This window comes from Acinonyx jubatus, chromosome B1 (assembly GCF_027475565.1).
Source record: "Acinonyx jubatus isolate Ajub_Pintada_27869175 chromosome B1, VMU_Ajub_asm_v1.0, whole genome shotgun sequence".
In the NCBI taxonomy this organism is placed as follows: Eukaryota; Metazoa; Chordata; class Mammalia; order Carnivora; family Felidae; genus Acinonyx; species Acinonyx jubatus.
The window spans coordinates 94,052,690-94,074,683 of record NC_069382.1 but is presented as its reverse complement, the minus strand read 5'-3'; positions in this window follow the sequence as shown (position 1 = coordinate 94,074,683).

Sequence of the window (21,994 nt, the reverse complement as noted above, 5' to 3'; positions counted from 1 at the left end):
CCTCTGCAATGCACTGTGCTAGGCACTCAGAGACACAGATGATCATGGATGTGGACCTGACTGATATACAATTGGAAATTCTGGACTAGAAATAAAGTGAAGGATTGGAACTAGAGTTAAAGATATGGATGTCATCTGCATAGAAAAGAGTTGCAACTCTGAACATAGGTGAGGTCCCTGTTGCTATTCATTGGGGAGCCCTCCCACTTAGGGGATGGAATCTCCCATTCTCGGATTCATTATCAGGCTTTGTAAATGACACTCTCAGTGATCCTAAATTGTCTGCTTCTTAGAAGACAGTCATAGTCCAAGAATGAAGCTAATGGTGCCAATGAAGGAAACAGAAAAGAAGAAGTATGGGAAGAAAAAAGGCAGAGAGGCCTGGGAGGCTGAAGGAGGGAAGAATTTTAATGGATAAGGTGGTATTTACCAGAGTCAGCTCTGTGTAAGTTCAATGAGGGCCATTGGATTTGGAGTCACCAGGAGGAGACTAGTGACTTGTTTAAGAGGAAGCTACTGTAAGGGTGCCTGGCTGGCTGAGTCAGGGCAGCATGCAACTCTTGATCTCAGCCATGAGTTCAAACCCCTCATTGGGCATGGAGCTTATTTAAAAAATAAAAAATATATGGGCATCTGGGTGGCTCAGTCAGTTAAGCATCTGATTCTTGGTTTTGACTCAGGTCATGATCTCATGGCTCTTGAGATTAAGCTCTGTATTGGGCTCTGTGCTGATAGCACAGAGCATGCTTGGGATTCTCTTTCCTTCTCTCTCTGCCCCTCCCCTGCTCATGTTTGCTCTCTCTCAAAATAAATAAATAGATAGATAGATAGATAGATAGATAGATAGATAGATAAAATTTTTAAAAATAAATAAAAATTTAAAAATTAAAAATATATTTGTGGCTCAGTCAGTTAAGTGTCCGACTTCAGCTCAGGTCATGATCTCATGGTCGATGCATTTGAACTCTCTGTTGGGCTCTGTGCTGACAGCTCAGAGCCTAGAGCCTGCTTCAGATTCTGTATCTCCCTCTCTCTCTCTGCCCCTCCCCCACTCACACTCTATTGCTCTCTCAAAAATGAATAAACACTATATATATATATATATATATATATATATATATATATATATATATAAATTTCCAAATATATATATATATTTGTTGGGATGTCTGGCTGCCTCAGTTGGTAGAGCATGCAGCTCTTGATCTTGGGGGTGTTGGATATAGAGTAGTTAATAAAAAATTTTTTGAAAAAGAGGGAAGCTAATGTAAAATGGTACGAGTGACCACTTGACATCAAGGGTAGGTAAAGAATGAAAGGATAGGAAGGAAATGTAGAAAAATGTAGGCTATGCTTTGGCAGTAAAAGGAAAAAGCTCAGCCAGCAGCTTGAGGGCATAGAAGAGCTGGAACAGAATGCACATAGTACTGGAGAGACCTAAAGTAGAAGCCAGTGAGAAAAGAGAGAGAGAAGATATGAGACAGCTAGAGGTGGTGATATCCTTGGAAGCAGCCCAGGTCCCAAGCTGCACAGCATTCTTGTGAGATATTTGTTCTGTTCTGTGGGGACTGAGGTCAGGACCTTCTCACTTGGGTGAGGTTCCCCTTTTCCTCAGCCCTGTAGCTCAGTTTCCCACCTGTATCCTGATACATATTGAATCATAATTTTCAGTTTTTTCATCTGTCTCCTTTGATGGTGAACTCCTCAGTTGCAGAAGCCACCTTTTATTCATCTGAGCATCCCCAGTGCCTAGTTCAGGGTCTGGCACAGTCAATAAGGATTATTGAACTCAATGATATAGTCCCTCTTGGCCAGTCTGTTCCATTAGCTGGAGTTCCCAGTAATTACACAGCCCCTATATAAATCCTCCCACCTCTGCCCCCATCTCACATATATCTGACATTGAGGTGAGAGAAGACTGGGTATAGTTCACTCTCCTCCCCACCCATACTTGCAGAGCAGACCAGAAAACATGGGAGCCCGGTCTCACCTTGTACTAAATGAATTGTGTAAGGCACGAACTGAAAATAAAGCCAAGAAGCCACAATCCTATTCTCTCCTAGCTTTCTTTAGAGAGTTTCTCCCCCAGAGTCTTTCTACTTCTCTTTCTACTCCTTCTCTTCTGACTAGTATTTTTTTTTCAACTCTCTATTACCTATATCTATTTCTACTTTTAAAAGCCTGTTTTTAGATCCAAGTCTTTCATTTGCCTTTACTCAAAGGCTTTCTGTGGACTCACTATCTCTAAGAAAATAATCTTGAACGATAATCTGATCATTGAAACTGAGCCAGTGTTTTTCACCCCTTTCAATGTTTTTCACCCCTTTCAGTGTTTTTCACTGTTTTCATCCTGTGTGGGTCCAACTCAGACAAGACCTCAAAACACAAAAGCTTTCATTAAAGAACAGATCTTCAGACCTCCAATTTAGAGTTATGAGCCTTTCTGGAAAGGGATAGAGATGAATCCATGAACTCAAAACTGTGTGCCAGACTGTCCTGATATTCCTTAATAAATCAATAATTGCAAAGCTTTCCAACATAGCAACAAAGAAACTTCCTTTTTCACCCATGCTTAAAAAATAATTTTTTTTCTTCCAGAAATTTTTTTACTAGTAATCTCTTTAGGTCTAATCCTCTACTATTTAATCTGAACACATTGGCTTCCCACTTTTTGTGAAATTAGGATTGCCTGGCAATGACCCACAGGCACAAAGAGGCAGGCAAACTGGGGTGTAATTCTACTCCTGTTACTGACTGCCTTCTCTGGGGGGGCCACTGCACACCCACTGTCCTGTGAGTCCTGTGAGTTTGCAGATCCTGGGGTCCAAGAAAAGGAAGCATTGTCTCACAGCTATAAATCAAGAATGGTGTTCGTGGATTTCATTTTCCTGCTTCTCGCTCATGCTCGTTCTTGTTTTCCTGGCACAAGGGCATTTGCGCCTAGAATGGCTGCTTACCTCAGCTGACTGCTATTTGCCGGCACCCAGCTCATTTTGTTGTTCTGAAAAGCCACATAAAGGAAAGAGTTGGTAATTCTTCCTGATGCTACATTAAACTTATCTGTACTAAATATGTCTAAAACACCCAAACTGCCTTAAAACCTAAATAAACTAAGCTGAACAAATGACTCACTTTCTGGCGTGCAGGGGTGGGACACACACACACACATACCCTGATCACCTAACTACACAGCTTTTGTCGATGTTGCTCTGCCAGTGACTTCTACTTTCGGCTTCTATCTTGAGTCTTTTGGTTCCTGACCAACACGAGGCTCTACTTGTTTAGTGGGGTTCAGAATTCAGTGTGGAATGGTTTGGATGGTGGGGGTAGTACACACAGCACTCCTACCATCTTTTTTGAGTGGGCCTGCTGGCAACCAAAGGCACGTGGCCAGCTGTCTCTTGCACCTGACATGTCTACATAGAGCCTTTCCTCTGGCTTGCTCTTTGGGCCTGCACAATTTGCCATTCTGCCTCTTTCTTTCTGCCAGTGCCTTTGCTGAAGGATAGCCACCCCATTTCCAAAGACGTCCTGCTGGCATCTCTGTCTAATGCAGTTTCTAGCAGCTCACAGCAACACAGAGTCATTTGAACCATATACTTAAAGACTATGTTCTGTTTCCTCTGCAGCTCACCAAAAGGAGCTGCTTGTTTATCCAGCTGTCAGCCATTTCCCATAAATGTCTGGCCCAGTAGACTGTGTTGTGTCAGGCATTGCTTTAGTACCAATGGGCTGGCCCTTGGCCAGGCCCTCATTGTTGACGACTCCATCTTGCTATTGAATGCTAAGTATGAGTCAGAGGTGATGCTGGTGAAACCTTGGGCAGGTCCGGATGACAAGGGCAGTCGAAGCCACACAGGGAGCATGGGCCTGACCTCCACTCTGCAGATCTGTGGATAGTTCTGAAGCTGGATGCCACGTTGGTACAAACAGTAGGAAATGCAATTCAACTAGTCCAACGCACTCATCACTGGGCTGGGCTGTCAGAGGGGAGGAAGAAGCGTATGTATGTTGGTTTCTGTAGGAGCTATGGCCGGCAGCCCAGATTCTTAATTGAGTTTAGTTTGAAAATAAATGCCTCACTGGACAGTAGCACTTATCAACTCTTTTTGGAAGAAAATTGTTGCTTTGTGTAGGCTGATGTGTAACTTTAATAATCTTATCATTAGTTCTGAATACTGTGCTAATTATTAAAAGTTTTCCTTCATCTTTTGTATGTATTATCGTATTTATTCAACAGCAGCTGGCGAATGACTGTATCATTCGATAATGCCCACATTTTAAGAGGTTAAATTTCCTAGACGCCAGTTTCTAAGTTTCATATATCCTTGCTTGTGCTTTTTAAAGATACTGAAAAATAATATTCTACAAAACCCTTTCCTGCTTTGTGGTGATGAGGTCAGACAGACCTCCCCTTAGGCTGACTAATGCTTCATACAACTTTGGGGTGGCCTTGGAAACTCGGAGACATTTGGGGTATGCTTAGTCACCACCACAGCTTAGTCCCATGGCTCCCGTCACCACATTGGTGAGTTGGTAGTACAATAGAGATGTCACCGTGGTAGGGCCTGGAATGAGAGCCATTCATGGGGCTATTTCCCTGGAAAAAAAGAAGAATAAGTTGTTTCTAATTATTTCTTATTAGAAGGAATTTCCTAATGGAAAATGCTCCTCTACTAAATAGGATTTTATCTGTACAAAACTTTATTGCTTATGACTGTCAGGGTCAATTCCCATGGGCATCTGAGCACTGAAAAATGACATCTGTCATCACAAGAGAAAAAAGTATTTTTTTTCTTATGTTGGTCAAAAGCCAAGTCATTAGTTGCCAACCAATAAAGACACAGCCAAGGGGAAAGGAGTTATTCAGAGTTTTAATTGCCCCTGAAATTCCAGATAGAAAACTTTACATTCATTTATACCTTAGGTAGCAGAAAAGTCCTAAGGACCAAGTTCTTTGGCTAAACCAGAATTTGGTTTGACCAACATTCATGATCGTTGGCTGGGATTTGTACATATGTTTGTTATAGCTTCATGTGTACTATAATAAGATGAATATATTCACATACACATACACACATCAGTCTGATATGTTAATCAGTCTGATATGTTAAACATAATCATATGTTAATCATGTTAATCATTTTTTATTTTAAAAAAAAATTTGGTTTTTTATTTATATTTGAGAGAGAGAGAGAGACAGAGAGGGAGGAGCAGAGAGAGAGACACACAGAATCTGAAGCAGGCTCCAGGCTCTGAGCTGTCAGCACAGAGACCAACGCAGGGCTTGAACTCATGAACCATGAGATCATGACCTGAGCCAAAGTCGGTGCTTAACTGACTGAGCCACCCCAAGTTATTTTAAAGACACAAACTTTATGTGAGGGTAAAGATCTTAACATGTAAAACACAAAAAAATATTTCCTGGCTATACTGCTATTTTATGCCAATGGAATATAAAATTTAACTTAAGAAAGTCATAATTTGTGAATTAAAATGAGATGAAAAATGTTGACCAGCTATAGGAAAAGGTCAGCAATTCAAGGTGTGCAGTCTGGATTATTTTCTGTTTCACTGACCAACATTTTGTTTTTAGTTTTATTATATAGTCAGGGTTTTCCCTATACTACAAAACATTGATAGTTTTCAATCCATTACTACCCACTGGAGTATAGTGTAAATTCTTGTGTGTGCTTCAATATTTTTTTTTTTTTTTTTAGAAATCATTCTTTGGATTGCTTGGATTGCTATTCATAGAGTGAGAAGGAATTACTTGGTATATTCCTTGTGTTTTTATTAAAGCTAAAATTTTTTTAAAAATACACAGGACTAGAAATTTCCTGAGTTGCCTCAGATTTTGGTCAGAGGAGGCAGAAGAAGAGCGGAAACTTGTGGAAAGACAAAATGGTCATGGTGGTAGAAGCTACCACCTTTGTAGGATGACACTCAGAGGTTGTCTTCGATTTTAGTTTATATTTTAAAGAAAAATTTACACTGTTTCACAAATAGATTGACAGCTTACACTTTACAACACAGTGTGTGCAAAGCACTTAACACTTTTCCTGGGCCATGTTGACTTCACACTGGGATACTGGGAGAGGGGATTACCACAGTTACATGAGTCAGCATTCCTCACACCTGTTTATGCTGTGGTTTCAGAAAAGAGATCTGATTCTTTGTTTTTCCCACCCAACACTATAAATTGATTTACTCATTGATTCAGCAAATATTTATTGAGAACCTAGGATGCTAAAATAGTCTGGGAAATAATCTTTCATGATTTATGATATGTGACAGATTAGTATTAATTGTTGAATTAACAGAGGATTCGGAATTACCAATCAATATAAATAAGTCAGGAGTAGCTTAGAATTCTCCCTGAAGCATGCTTATAACCTGGCTATATAGAAATTAAAGTGAATATGCATTTTGCTATCTAGGCAGGTTGCTAGTAGTCAAATTGCCGCCATGCATCTTGGAGGTTGAACAGGCAAAGAAGTCCATTAGCAAAGTTCAAGTTTCCAAAACTAGGGTGGGTGCATTCATTTTGGGATATAGGCAAAAATGGATTTGTTTGTGAAGGGCAAAGTGCTTAAATCAGGAAAGGGCTGCAAAGTAGGGACCAGAGTGTTTACATGATCAAGAAGGAGGTGAGCTTATGATTCAGAAGTTCAGAGTCAGCACAACCTAAATAAATCTGGTCTTAAAGGAACAGCTGTTTCTCTATGACTCATTTAAGATGCCTTGCAAAACCAGAAGCTCTAGAACTAGAGCTTGAGGATGGGAAAATTAACTACAAATGGAGCAACTTTTAATAGCTGGCTCCTAATAACTACTGTCCAAAGGAAGCTGGCTTTTTGGTTGTCATCTAGGTATGTTTCCATTAAAATGTGAATGGAATGTATCACATTTTACAAAACCAAAAAAGCAAAAAACAAAAACAAAACAAAACAAAAGTTCTTAAAATGGGCAAGCTTTCATGGTGTTGTTCTCTTGAATCACTGATGTTAATGCTTATCATAACTAGTAAGGTGAGGATTAACTTCTTCTAAGAATGATGGCATTTACATGTAAACACCAAATTGATGTAAACTATTATCATAAAAATGAGTGGAAGAAAGGTCATGAGTGAATACCTGGTGGCTAAAGTATGATTTAAATCAGTAAAAGGAAGGTGCTACTATCCAGGAAATGATCTTATAGCTGGTCTCTTGTGAAATAGACACTAATATTTCACTCCTCAACTCAACATATATAAACAGTAGAGCTAAAACCAAAAGAGCTTGGAAGTTGAGAATTTTCAATGTCAATAGTCATAACTGGAGAGATAACACTTTTATTTTCTGAATATACTAAAAGTCAGTGTAAAATGGTAGCATTGTTTCATTGCTGAATGCACCTACATCATCTGGTGATTTCTATTATGAATGATTTCGATACAATACTATTGCATCGCAAGAAACAGCTCAGATAAACTCTTGGAATATCTCCAGTTTTTGTGATTTTTTTTTTGTCAAAAGCACATATAATAAGCAAAAAAAGACCTTTGTATTTTGCCTAAGATTATCTCTGTTCAGTGATTCCATTTCTTGCTTTAAATATTAGATCAGTGGGATGTTGAATACCAAATGTATAACAAAAACAAAATATGGTTAAAACTCTTTCTAATGGTTCCCTACCTAAGGGTTATGAACTATGGTAGAGATATGGGGATAGGAGAGCAAGTGTGTGTTCCCAAAACACACGTTGTTTACACTGTAAGTAAATAATATGCATATGTTTATACTCTTATTTTTAAATAAGAAATACTGTGGCAGTTATTAACTTCAGAACATTACTAGGTTTATGGAAGCTTTTATTAGTATACATTTTCTCACTCAACTGAACACTAAAAATATAATTACAATAAAATGGAGAGTCTTCAAAAGTTTTTTACTTGGAAAGGAATTCTCAAATTACTCAAAATTTTTAGAACAATTCAGGAGTTAGATGTGGAAGGGCCTCCGTGAGGTTAATTTTTTCCCCCTATTTTTTTCCTGAGGGGAATATCAGTAGGAGATACAGCCAGAATATTTTGGGGTGTTCTAGATAATATATCTGTTTCCACAAAAATTGCATGCCTACATTTAATTATGTAACCCTTAAAAACAGGGGAAATTATAATTCTATCCATTTGAGAGTGTCTAATCTTTTAAAAACACATTCAGATATAAGCCATATGTTAAACTGAGTAAATCAGGTATTGAAATAATGTCTTTACTTTCAAATATATTATGCCAGTATTTTTTTAATTTTTAAAAAAATTATCTATTTATTTTAGAGACAGAAAGCATGAGCAGGGGAAAGGTGCAGAAAGAGAAACAGAGAGAATCTCAAGCAAGCTTGACCGACTGTGTCATCCAGGCACCCATATACCAATATTTTTTTAATTACAACAAATCAGTAGCAGCCAGTGTACATCAGAATACATTATCAGGTCCATAGCTCTGCTGGAGGAAGATATTGTTTTGGCAGTTGGTAACTTGATAAGGTGTTGATAATGAGATGATACCTATAGTTCGAGGGCAAGAAGCTTGCCTTTAGCCTTGACAAGGAGTCTGTATTATCTGTCTGTTCATCCACTGGCACCAGTGTTAGCCAATTGACCCAGAAGATGGGTTGTCCAATTGATTTCTTAGTGGCACCTCAACTCCAGGAGCGTACTCATCTTTCTTTGGACCACAAAGATGATGCACTAAATATTATTGGCAACAATCTTAATCTGCACCCTTACTTCTTCCCCTAGCAATGTTCATTCATTTATTCATACATTGAAAAGTGTTTGTGATGTGCCAGAAGCTATGCAAGATGCTGGGCATACAATGATGAGCAAATGCAGGCACAATCAAATAAACACACAATTAACATGTAATTAAAAACTAAGATAGGCACCATAGGAAGGGATAAGGGCCATGAGGGAAAAGATCTGAATCCAGATGCGGATTTAGAGAAGGCTACCTAAGGAGGCTTGGCTTGAGTAAGATCTAAAGCCATATCAACAGAACTGGAAACCAATAACTGTGTGATTTAATTTTAAGTTAATTAAAATTAAATAAAATATAAAATTCAGCTTTTCAGTCACACTAGCCACATTCAAGTGCTCAAAAGCCACACATGGCTAGTGCCTACTACAGTGCAGGTATAGAACATTTGTACCATTGCAGAAAGTTCTATCGGACAGCACTGGTCTAAATGATGAACAGGAATCAACCAGCAGAATGGTGAGCAAAACCGTTATAGGTTGAGAGGAGGCCATGTGCAAAGGCTGTATTAGTGAGGGAGACAGTTTACAAACTGAAAGAAGGCCACCATCACTGGAAAGAAAAGGTGAGAACAGTATCAAATGAAACTGGAAAGATAAGTAAGATCAAAAGCTTACAAGGACTTGTAGGCCTTGTTAAAGACTTTGGTCTCTTCCCTGAAAGAAAAGAGATTTGGGTGGGAGATGGGAGATTAGTGTTTACAGGTTGAAGAGAGAAGAGTTTCAGATGGCTGTGGAGAGTGAGACCAAGGAACTATAGGAAGCTTGCTAAGTAAGTTAAGGAATGTTGAGGAACTCTCTCAGTTTGGTGATCGTGAATTCATAATTACACCATTCTTTCTTGTTGTATTAACTTTCTCTGAAAAGGCAGCTTGGGTGTAGAAATAAAGAGAGAGAGAGAAAAAAAAAAGAGGGTAAATGCAGAGCTCAGATTCTGCCAGAAGGGTGGGGGCTAGGGAATTCAGGGTACTGGCAAAGGTGTTACTGAAATGACAGGCCATGGGATTTTGGCTGGATAAGGAAACAAGGCATGAAAGTAAAGGATGTCAATGAACTGAAAATCCAAATTCAGATACAGAATAGTCATAGTGGGAGGGAAAGACTGAAGGAGAGGCAGGTGTGGTCAGAAAGCAAGATGTTTGAATCAGCAACTTTGTCAGTGGAGCAATGGCAGATGATGACAAGATCCAGGGTGTGACCCCAAGAGTGCGCAGCAGAGATGGACAGAAGTTGAAGCCATTAGAGATGGAAGCCAGACTATCCTATGGAAACTCTGAATTTTGAAATGACTGGGGTTGAGAGGAGCGCCTGCTAGGAGACCAAAGAGTGAATGGGAGGCCCAGAGATGAAAGCTATGGTGGGGGATGGAGCGGGGGTTGTATTAGGGAGTGTGGCACTGACTCAGAGGAGAGGGCTACAAGAGTGTAATGGAGTAAGGCTCTGGAAATGGCAATGGGCACAATGAAATACCAACTCCCCCTGCTGTGTGAGAGAATAAACAACCACTATTTGAGAGGTCCACAGGAGAAGCGGTATCTGCAGGCAAAAGTCAGGTTTCATTGGAGCAAGAAGGTGAAGAGGCTTCAGAGAAGTTGATGATACAGGAGGGTTTGCTGAGTATGAAACCTGTGGAGCGCATAGTGGCAGGTTTGGGCAAGTGAGGAGGAATGGAGGACTCATTCATAGAATAGTAGAACAATCATGCTAGAGGATTGACAACTAAAATGTATTCTATTTGGGAATTGACTGGTAAAAAATAAGTTGACAGGCTTAGTAGTGATCACTGACCCTAACAGTCCAAGGGTTTGGCTCACTTGGCCTGAGGTTGGGGTGTTTCTGTAGGGATTTCTGCACGTGCCACTGTTCTGTATATTCTTGAATCAGAAGTTGCATTTCAGCCCCTGTACAGCTTAATGTAGCTTTGGTCCCAGAGACTTCAATTTTAACACCTGCTGGTTATTGGCTATTTCACAGGTGAGGTGTTAAAGAATCCCACAGATTGGGGTTGAAGGATCCTACATGAGGTGTTAGGGACCTCAGAGGTTAGGAGTTATCCCATCCCAGAGAATGTGGTATAGGCAATCCTAGAAGATGCATCTCCGTACTCAAAATGCCTAGGGTATGCTGGTCCAAGGAATCTGCAAGTGATATATGCCATATCTATCTATCTATATAAATATATATATATATATATATATATATATATATATATATACACACACACACACACACGCTCACATACATATATACAAGTATAAATATATATATTATTATACATTACATATACATAAATAGATACTATCTATATTTTTTCCAGATGTGTTATTATTTTTATTTTTTTAATTTTATTTTTTATTTTTAAAAATTTATATCCAAATTAGTTAGCATGTAGTGCAACAATGATTTCAGGAGTAGATTCCTTAGTGCCCCTTACCCATTTAGCCCATCCCTCCTCCCACAACCCCTCCCATAACCCTCCTTTTGTTCTCTATATTTATGAGTCTCTTCTGTTTTGTCCCCCTCCCCGTTTTTATATTATTTTTGTTTCCCTTCCCTTATGTTCATCTGTTTTGTCTCTTAAAGTCCTCATATGAGTGAAGTAATATGATTTTTGTCTTTCTCTGACTAATTTCACTTAGCATAATACCCTCCAGTTCCATCCACGTAGTTGCAAAGAGCAAGATTTCATTCCTTTTGATTGCCGAGTAATATTCCATTGTATATATATACCACCTCTTCTTTATCCATTCATCCATCGATGGACATTTGGGCTCTTTCCATACTTTGGCTATTGTTGATAGTGCTGCTATAAACATGGGGGGGCATGTGTCCCTTCGAAACAGCACCCCTGTATCCCTTGGATAAATGCCTAATATTGCAATTGCTGGGTCATAAAGTAGTTCTATTTTTAGTTTTTTGAGGAACCTCCATACTGTTTTCCAGAGTGGCTGCACCAGCTTACATTCCCACTATCTATATTTTATATACATAGTACTATATGTATTTTATATATATAGTGCTATGACTTATTATTAGAATTCAAGGATTTAGGATTTACTCTGGGCCATCATATACAAGCTTCTCAACCTTTTTGAGTCAACATCATGTCCTTATTAGTCCCTAATTATAGATCAGAAGATCTTAAATCAAATATAATCATTGGGCTTTGTAATTTAAGAACTCTGGTCACAGCATATCTTCAGTTTTTAAATTGTGAAAATTTGCATAAGCTGCAAGTTATGTGCTATTTTTAGTTAGTTCTAACAAAATATAGCTGGAGGTCTTGTCACAAGATTAACAAACATAAATTATTGGGGAGGTTATTTATTATTTTAATTATGTGGCATTATCTTCCCCCACTGACAAAAGCAATCAAAATGACCAAAATTGAACCAGTGAAAATGAACAGATTCCCAAAGGTTATAAATGTTGTTAAAAAATATCATGCATTTATTAAATTTCTTACATGTTAACCAAAAAGCATTAGTGAACTAAATACACACTGGCCCCGTCCTTATGGGTTAAAAATCTGGCTAAAAGTAGACAGAATTCTCGAACACATTTCATCAATCCTCTCACTTTCTAGATCAGGAAACTGACACTTAGGTCTGGTGCAGGGACCATTTCCAATGACTTTAACCTATACTGACAAAATGTCAGGCAAGACTTTGATAGTGACAGGAACTACATGGAATGATACTAATATTGTAAGTGTTAAGTCTCCAATATAGCAGCATTATAGAGTCTTAGACTTTGGATTACTATAGCAGTGTCTGGTCCAGTGTTGGAATCCCCTTGACAATAGCCTTGCACATGGTCACCTGCTGCTCCTTGAACACTTCCCCTAATGGGAAGTTGGATTCTCTCAGAGCAGTCCATTCTGTTATGAGGTAGTTGTTAATGTTGGAAAGTCTTTACACTGAGTTGGTACTGGTAGGTCTATGATTTCCACCCATGGGTTCTAGTCTCTAGAGCCAAGCTCTCCAAGTATTTACCAATAGCAATTTTGTTTGATCTAATTCTCTTCTAGGAAAGACATCTCTAGTTCTCTGAGTCATAATGTCATATGTGGGGCAGAGGTGGAGTTAAGAAAAGAGAGAGAAAATAATGTGCTGTAGCTTATTGTTAGAACTCAAGGAGTTAGAATTTATTCTGGGTCGTCGCATACAAGGCTCTCAACCTTTGTGAGTCAACAGCATGTTCTCGTTAGTCCTTAATTGTAGATCAGAGGATTTTATATAAAATTAATCACTGAGTTTTGTAACTCAAGTGCTCTGGTTGCAGCACATCTTCAATTTTTAACTTCTGAAAAGAGTAGTAACACTGAAAAGAAATCAAATGCTATGAATTATAATGTGAAGGGGAGATTCAATTAAATAAGATGATTTTTTATTTGTAAAGAATGTGGTCTGAGACACCTAATATCAGAATCTATAGACTTCATGTTGCACTAAAACACAAAAGTACTCAAAATATTATAGGTTTGTAATAAAAAATAAAATAAAATTCTTAGTAGTTATTTAACTCTTTCTTTAAAAAAAAGAAGGAGGGGCGCCTGGGTGGCTCAGTTGGTTAAGCGTCTGACTTCGGCTATCTCACGGTCCGTGAGTTCGAGCCCCACGTCAGGCTCTGTGCTGACAGCTCAGAGCCTGGAGCCTGCTTCAGACTCTGTGTCTTCCTCTCTCTCTGACCCTCCTCCATTCATGCTCTCTCTGTCTCAAAAATAAATAAACATTAAAAAAAAAATTTTTTTTAAAAGAAGGAAAATGTCTCTTCCCACCTCTTCAAATATTAGTTAAAATTCCAGGAAACAACTGATATGCTAGGATATTCTTAGCTAAAATTTAAATTAGATTTGGGGTTCATGTCTCATTTTCAGTAGGTTTCAGACCATAAAAATAGAAATTTACTTTGATTTTTAACTTTAATTTAGATCCTAGAATGCACTGTATTTCTTTATTCTCTAGAAAACATAGCACTTGGATGCTGCTGAAGGGGAGCAGAATTTATCACCCCCAAATATGCCACTTTGGTCACAAGGATTATTTTGAGCTAAAAGCAATGAAAACCCAGCAGATTCAGGAGAATCTCTTAACCTTCACATTAATGGCCTAAATTTACATTGGAAAGGGGGCGATACCAGGAAGAGAGCTATTACCATGGGTGGACCTTTTTACCTAAGAAACTTAATCTGCATAACAGGGCAATCTTTGTTTTCTATTTTGAAACTTTCATAGCTTTATGGGGCTCCCTTATATAAGTAATTTTGTTTGTTTTTCTTCCATTAATCTGTTTAGAATCAATTTAATTATTAGACCAGCCAAAGAACCTATAAGGAAAGAAGGGAAAAATTTCCACTTCCACCGTGGTTATTTAAATATCCACTAATATAATTGTCCTGCTAAAGTTAAAGTATAAAATTACTTGTTTTCTAAGCACAGAGACAGATGAATACACACATTTATCTGACAAATCTAGCCACACAAATGTTGATGTTTGTTCAAAGACTGATTTACCTACACACATTTACCTACAGACGCTGTAAGAAACCAGAGACAAATAGACTTGAAATGGGATTTTGTTACTTACAAATTGCTTTGAGTATGGTGGGATTTTCAAATTCTGACCATAACTAGATTTGGTTCTATGTAAATTTGCTCTTAAAAGGCTTCACTTTGTATAGACCCATAGCCCTTATTCACCCACTCCTTACTTGCCATTTTGCCTGGAGAGAACAGAAGAAATGTAAATTCTATTTATTAGATTGCCCATGGGAAGAAGTAGTTTCAGTGAAAACATTTTTGCTAAATGTTTGCTATTCATTTGCTAGGATGATAGTGATGTTAAACTTGGGAGATGAGTGTATATGCATGTTAAAATTATATTTGATAATTAGGTTATTTTACACAATGACCATTCAATTAATTTAGATTCCACTACATCCTAGGCATCTTGCCAAATGTTAGAATATAAAGATGATAATTCCCATCCCACACTGTGACTGGCTAAACCAGTACTCAAGAAATAATTATGATACAGCATTCTATCTTATAGGATGTACAAAAGGTTATAGCATAACATATTGTAACATAGAACGTTTCAAATACAAGTTTCATGTTGAGTGAAGACTTTGAAACTATATACACTAAATCATGCAGAAAATTTTAAAGTTAAAAATATTTGTGCGCCCCTGGCTGGCTCAGTGGGAAGAGCATGCGACTCTAGATCTCAGGGTAGTGAGTTCACCAGCCCATGTTGGGTGTAGAGGTTACTTAAATACATACATACATACGTACATACATGCACTTAAAAAAAAATTGTACAGTGAAATGAGCCAACTCTTTCAAAATCTTTTATTTTACAAATTTATCTTAAACATAGTATATTGTTTCTAGCTTTCTGTAAGAGTTTTCAGAAAACTTCATGGAAGAGATCATTGTGAGCTGGACCTTGGGGAAATGAGGATTTTCTGAGCAGGAAAGCAGAATGAACTCCAGGCAGAGGGACCTGCATATGCAAAGAGGAAGCTGTGGTATGTTTGGGGAAAGGGAAGCAGGAACCTGCTAATTGGGGCAAGAGAGGGGAAATGGTAGCAGTTGCAGCTAGAATGGGGTCAGAGCCAAGTTGCTAAGTGTCTAATTACATCCTCAGGCAGTGGAGAAACAATGGAGGGTTTTGTGTTTTGTTTCGTTTTAAAATTTTTGTGTATAAATAATTTCAAATTTACTGAAAAGTTATAAGTTGATATAGTACAAGAAACACCAATATATATCCTATGCCCAGATTCACTTATTGTTAATATTTTGTCCCATTTGCTTTTCATTTGATTTCTCACTCTCCTTTTCATTATACATACATACATACATACATACATGTGCACATACATATACGTATACATACATTCTTTTTAAAATGCCATTTAAGAGTAATCATGGTCCTCTTCTAGATATTTCTGTGTACTTTTCCCAACAATAGGGATACTCTCTTCATAATCATTGAATGGTTATCAACTTTAAATTTAATCCTTTTTAATGCAATTTAAATCCTAATTAATAAAATTTAATCCTAATTAATACAATACTTTTTATCTAATCTGGAGTTCATATGCCAATTTTGTCGACTAAAGTAGTGACATCTTTTAAGGCATTTTCTCCCTTCCAGTATAGGATCCATTCTAAGATAAAGCATTGCATTTAGTTGTATCCTTTTACTCTTTTAATCTAGAACATCTCTACAGCCTTTCTTTGGCTCTTAGAACATTGACTTTTTTTTAATAATATAGCACTCTTTCTTTTTTTAATAGAATACGCTTCATTTTGATGCAGAGGATTTTATATAGGGGGTGATATAATCAGATCTGGGTTTTAGAAAAAGTCATTCTGGAGGCAATGTTAAGGATGGACCTGATGGTAAGGGAGTATTGATTCAGTAATGAGATAGGAGGCTATCATTGGCCAATATTACCTTCTAGGCTGGCAGGAGTACAGAGTCTGGCCCTGGCCAGGATCCCTGGAAGTTGGGGCAGGAGTAGGAATGGAGGGAAGGGATCCAAAGTCTGAGTCCTGGGTAAGGTTGCTTCTAGAATAGTATAAAATGTCAAGTTCACAAAGGTTGATGGAGAAGCAAGAGCCAGATCTAAATCAGTGTACTTGAATTTCAGAAGATAGCATAAATCAGATCTGACAGTGGAGTTCCTTCTGAAAAATAGCATTAAATGCATAGTTGAGCTTACAGTTATGGAAAGTAAATCCCCAAATACTAAAAATTAAGAGAGAAAAAAAACCTAAAAGCTAGGTGTGAATTGATATTCTAGCAAACTTTCTGGTCTTGGATATAATCTCAAAAGTCCATACAAATACAGGAAATTAGGCGTTGAGTGCCTGTGAAGTAGAGTTAGAACTGAGACGGTTACATAAAGCCAGGACTGATGAGGGCTATACCCTCAATAAAAGAAAAAAAAAATCAACTATGGGCACTGGGAGGTGATAAGGAATTTTGCCTGTCTTGGCCTGGGCTTTGGGTGGAAGGGGGAAAAAAGCTTCATGTAGATTTGGGTTTGAATTTACACTGTTTGAATGGTTCAGAAATCTTTCAGTCTAGAAATCCACATAAAAAGACCGAGTGATAGCACAGATTTGCCCATTAGAGGCAAATGGAAAACTGCTTAGTAGGGACATACCTTCAATGTAATCCATGTGGGATTCCTACAGATAAAGCCTTGCTAAAGATGAGCTTAATCAAAAACTATAAAACACATGTGGGGAAAGAGGAACTTCACCATGAATAAGAAGCCACAGAGACCACAAACAGCAGAGTTAAATTCCCAGTACCTTCAGATAATAGAACTACTAGCTTAAGACTATAAAATAAGCAAGAGCACCTGGGTGGCTCAGTCAGCCATCTGACTCTTCATTTCGGCTCAGGCCATGATCTCATAGTTCATGAGTTCTGACCCTGCGTGAGGCTCTGTGCTGACAGGGTGGAGGCTCCTTAGAATTCTCTCCCTCCCTCTGCCCCTTCCCCACTGTGCTCTATCTCAAAAATAAATAAATAAACATTAAAAATAGAAAAAGAAACTATAAAAAGATCATTTAAAAATAAAGACCTGAAGGAATTACTTTAAACCATAAGAAAAGAATAAGCTACTTGAAGATTAAAAATCAGGAAAATGAAGAAAACAGAACTTCTAAAAAATATATAACGGCTTAATCTAAAAACTCCATTACATAGAAATTTTTTTACAAAAAAGGAAAATTAGTAAATTGGAAGATAAAGATATTTAAAACAGTAAAAGATATGGAAGAATGAGAAGAATTATTTGGATTACTAGAATAAGAGAATAGAGATAATCAGGGAGACACAATATTCAAAGAAATAATAGCTGAGAATTTTCCAGAATAAAGACATGAGTCCTCAGATTCTGAAAGCACAATGAGACCCAAATGAAAATATACACTTAGACACATTGTGGGGAAACTGTGTGGAAAAAAAAAAAATCAAAGGAAAGAAAATATAATGCCCCCGATTTCGAATCTGAGAGACCACCAAGGACCCAATACCAATGCAAACACACGAGGGTTTATTTGCAAGCTGGAGCTTGGGCCCAAGGATACCCGACACAGCTGAGCAGGGACTTGGACCCCTAGGTTAAGAGGAGTAGCAGTTTTATAGGGGCCAGTGGCCAATGAGATTGTAACACACACAGAAAGTTGCACAGTCATGTCAGTCCACACACAGGTGGCCAATTGAATTACAATTTACCCTATAGTAACTGTTTGAACTAGCCTATCACTCTGGTCAGAATTGGCGCGCAAGTTTGGCAGGCAAAAGGTGGGGTTTAAGAACTAGCGCACAAGTTTGGCGGGCAAAAGGCGGGGTTTACATTCTTTGGCGATTAGGGGTTCCGCATTCTTATATGAGCCGGTTTCCAGTAAGGGTGTGCTCAGCGGCTTGACTAGGGTGGGGGAGTGTCTTAAGCAATAAGCAGGTCATGTGGAGGTTATACATGAGATGGTGGGTGTAGCACAAAATGGAGTTAGTCTTGCTCTGCTTGTCCAGGGGTAGGAGATTTTTGTTAAATTCCTTGGGTCCCACAGAAAATATATTAAAAGTAACCAGAGAAAAAAGACATGCTATCTTTATAAGTTATTATGCTAAGGGGCTCCTGGGTGACTCAGTGGGTTGAGCTTCCAACTTCAGCTCAGGGCATGATCTCACAACTCCTGGGTTCAAGTCCCACTTGGACTCTGTGCTGACAGCTCAGAGCCTGAAACCTGCTTTGGATTCTGTGTCTCCCTCTCTCTCTGCCCCTCCCCTGCTTGCTTAAAAAAATTTTTTTTAAGTTATTATGCTGATAGCAATAGAAGCCTAAAGAATAGTATCTTCAAAATGCTGAGAAAAAAATAACTGTCAACCTATAAATATGTACTCTGATAATCATGAAAGGGCATGAGTTTAAAAAAAAAAATCTCTGGGGTGCCTGGGTGGCTCAGTTGGGTTAAGTGTCCAACTTTGGCTGAGTCATGATCTCGTGATTCGTGAGTTCGAGTCCCACGTTGGGCTCTGTGCTGACAGCTCAGAGCCTTGAGCCTGCTTCAGATTCTGTGTCTCCCTTTTTCTCTGCTCTTTCCCTGCTTTTGCGCTCTCTTTCTTTCTCTCTCCCTCTCAAAAATAAATAAACATTAAAAAAAATTTCTGCACATACCAACATCCAACATACACATATATTTATTTATAGAAATATACATATACATATATACAATAAACTTGATAGCAGAATTTCTGAAAGATGTACTTCAGGAAGAGAAATTTTACCCAGACAATTTAAGCACAATAAAGAATTATGAGCAAAGTAATTGTTAAATATGTAACTGAATACATATGTAATTAAATAATAATATCTAATTTGGGGTTAATACAGAGAAATAACTAAAATTCAAACAACAATTACATGGAAAATAAAGTTAAAAGGGTGTAAGTTTCTTGTGTTTGAAAAATTAGTAGAGCAACTGATTAAGTATATGAATTTTTTTTTAGTGTTATTTTATTTTTGAGAGAGAGCACAAGTGGGAGAGGGGCAGAGAGAGGGGGACAGAGAATTCTAAATGCGCTCCAAGCTGACAGCAGTGAGCCTGATGTGGGACTAGAACTCACAAACCACAAGATCACGACCTGAGCCAAAGTCGGATGTTCAACCAACTAAGCCACCCAGGTGCCCCTGAATATGTTTTTTACATTTAAGGATAAACATTAAGAGAATAGTTATAGGGTATATACTGTCCAAAGCAATAGTGGGGGTAGGGGGGTAGGGAAAAATAATTGATCCAAAAGAGGGCTAGGAATAATTTTTTAAAGGAAGAAAAAACAGGCAAAGAAAAGATCCAAAAAAAGAGAAATAACTTTGATTAGAAATCACAATATATATAAATGGATTAAATCCTCCAATTAAAGGTAGAGATTCTCAGTTGGACTGAGAGAAAAAAAGAACTCATCTTTACACTCTTTATAATACCTAAAATTTAAGAGTATAGTTTGAAGGAAAAGAATTGAAAATAAAATAGGCAAATTCTAAACAAAAGAAAGCTATGGTTTCTATATTAATATCAAATGAAATATTCTTTAAGGACTGAAATATCATTGGGGATTAAATGATAAGAGGAAGAGCTTCCAGGACAATATAACAAAAATTTTTAATAGATTTTATTTTTAAGTATCCTCTATAATCAACCTGGGGCTCAAACCTACAACCCTGAGGTCAAGAGTCACATGCTCTACTGACTGAATCAGCCAGGCACCCCTAAAACATAGCAATTAAAAAAAATTTTTTTTTAAGTTTATCTTGAGAGACAGAAAAAAAGAAGAGGGGAAGGACGGAGAGAGAATCCCAAGCAGGCTCTGAAATGACACTGTGGAGTCTGATGTGGGGCTCAAACTCACAAATCGCGAGATCATGGCCTGAGAGTCGAAGTTGGCTGCTTAACCAACTGAGCCATCCAGGTGCCCCAAAACATAACAATTTTTAAATAGAGCTAATAACATAGCTTTAAATTATATAAAGCAAAAACTGACAAAGTTGTACCGGGGAGACAGGTATAGAAGTAAACAATGAACAAGTTGAATTGGAGGTGAGTGCCTATGAAACCTCCTATTAGGGAAGTTAAAGGCACTTGGACATAAATGGGATCTCTAGAGAGAGACTAGTTTTAGGTCTAAAAATTTGAAAGCAGATGGGGCACCTGGGTGGCTCAGTTGGTTGAGCTCTGGACTTTGGCTAAGAAAAAGGCATAACTATCCCCAAATATCAAATGTGTGGCATTATTTTTGTACCACTTAGCACCAGGTATTAACCATTTATCAGCTGGTTTAACCATATCTGTACCCACAGAAATTAGTATTTAATAATTTTGCAATTCTACTCTAAAGAAGCTAAATAACTGTCTCCAACCATAAAAAAAAATTAGATAACTGGACACCTGGGTGGCTAGTTAAGCATCCAGTTCTTGATTTTGGCTCAGGTCATGATCTCACGATTTTTAAGTTTGAGCCCCATATTGGCTTGCTGCTGTCAGTACAGAGCCTGCTTTAGATCCTCTGTCCCCCTTTCTCTCTGCCCCTCCTCTGCTCGCACTTGCTCTCTCTCTCTCTCAAAAATAAACATTAAAAGAAAGAAAGGAGGAAAGAAAGAAAGAAAGAAAGAAAGAAAGAAAGAAAGAAAGAAAGAAAGAAAGAAAGAAAGAAAGAAAGAAAAGGAGAAAGAAAGGAGAGGAGAAAGAGAAAGAAAGAAAGAAAGAAAGAAAGAAAGAAAGAAAGAAAGGGAGAAAGAAAGGAGAGGAGAAAGAGAAAGAAAGAAAGAAAGAAAGAAAGAAAGAAAGAAAGAAAGAAAGAAAGAAAGAAAGAAAGAAAGAAAGAAAGAGAAAGAAAGAAGAGGAGAAAGAAAGGAGAGGAGGAGAAAGAAAGAAAGAAAGAAAGAAAGAAAGAAAGAATGAAAGAAAGATGTATTACCCCAAGCTCAATAGATTCTGAGCTTCTTCAGGAGAATAAGTACATACTCAGCTTTGAAGGACCTTTGTGCCTATCACAGTGCATTATACAAATGCTCAGTAAGGGATAAATTGAACATATTGTCATAGATATTATTTTTTTAAAGATGTACATATTTTTAGTTCTAGAGATTAATATTTACTGAATGAATACTAAGGGGACTATAAGAAAGGTTTGAGATATGGTTCCTACCTTCAGGAATATTATAGCTCAGTTGGAAGATTTTAAGACCTCAATAATTTGAAAAATTAAAAAATAATAATCAGTTGTCTATAATCAAGTGTTAACTACTGTGGTATTTGAATGAGAAGAGAGAGGAAGTTAACCAGAGATTTGAGATATCGGAGAAATATGTAAATAGGTGAAATTTTAGTTGGTACTTTGGTTTTAAAAAAAGAGAGAAAAGAACATTTTGGCTTGAGTAATTGGCATAAAGGTTCAGAGGCAGAAATTTTTGACATTGATGACTCTAGTTTCAGCGCAATATAAGTGCTGAGACTTGGTGAGAGAGAAAGTCGGAAAGATCTTATGCATTACAGAAGATCTTAAAGTTGTTAGCAGTACTAAAATTGCTTTAGAAGGTAATACAGGATAATAGGCTTTTAAATTGGTCTGACATAATTTTTCTCTTTTTTTTAAAAACATGTTTTATGT